The sequence below is a fragment of the Belonocnema kinseyi genome, chromosome 8, assembly GCF_010883055.1.
Source record: "Belonocnema kinseyi isolate 2016_QV_RU_SX_M_011 chromosome 8, B_treatae_v1, whole genome shotgun sequence".
Taxonomy (NCBI): Eukaryota; Metazoa; Arthropoda; class Insecta; order Hymenoptera; family Cynipidae; genus Belonocnema; species Belonocnema kinseyi.
Genome location: NC_046664.1, coordinates 72,926,171 through 72,926,927, shown reverse-complemented (window position 1 = coordinate 72,926,927; position 757 = coordinate 72,926,171).

The window sequence follows — 757 nt, the reverse complement described above, 5'->3', positions numbered from 1 at the left end:
ACAAATCTAATACCTTCTTTAATGAGAATGTAAAAATTAAAGAATAGTTGCATTCTGAAATTTAAACCTTCTTATTTTCTCGCTTTTTTAGATATATTACTTTTTCTAGAACTTAAATATGATATTGTATAATTACATTGTACATTCTGTAATTTTGCGATGTGTAAAAATAATAAGGTTTGGATGGTATCTATATGCGTTGGAACATCTATTATACATTATATGTGAATACAAAAATACTATGTAGCAATTCATGATAATAAAACACACAATTACTGAACACGTGAATGTAATTTTGTTGCAGTTATTACCCTGAAATCGCTGTGAGTATCACATTTTTTTGTAAGCAATGATTTAATTGAATGAAATTAATTTAATTTACCTAGCTGTTTGTGAAATTGAAATGCCTAATGGTTTTTTTAGAGATGGTATATTTCAAGCTTTACTCGCCACTTTGTGCTTTAGGAAGCCAGTCGCAGCTGAGCCGCAGACAGATAAAAGGGTGAAAGTACCATAATCTCCTCGCAGCTTAAAATGTCCATCATAGTGAAAGCATATACATATTCCGAGATCTTTCTCGTTTATTTGATCACAACCGGACATTCACAGTGAATTTGTATGTTCTACTTAACTAAGGCTTACATTTTCTTCAATCCTGCTCTGTCTTCTTCAGATACAAGGATTTTCGTTTCCGAGTTTTTGTTTTTTCACGAAATTAATTAATTAAACGAAGCTAAACTACATTATATATTTATTT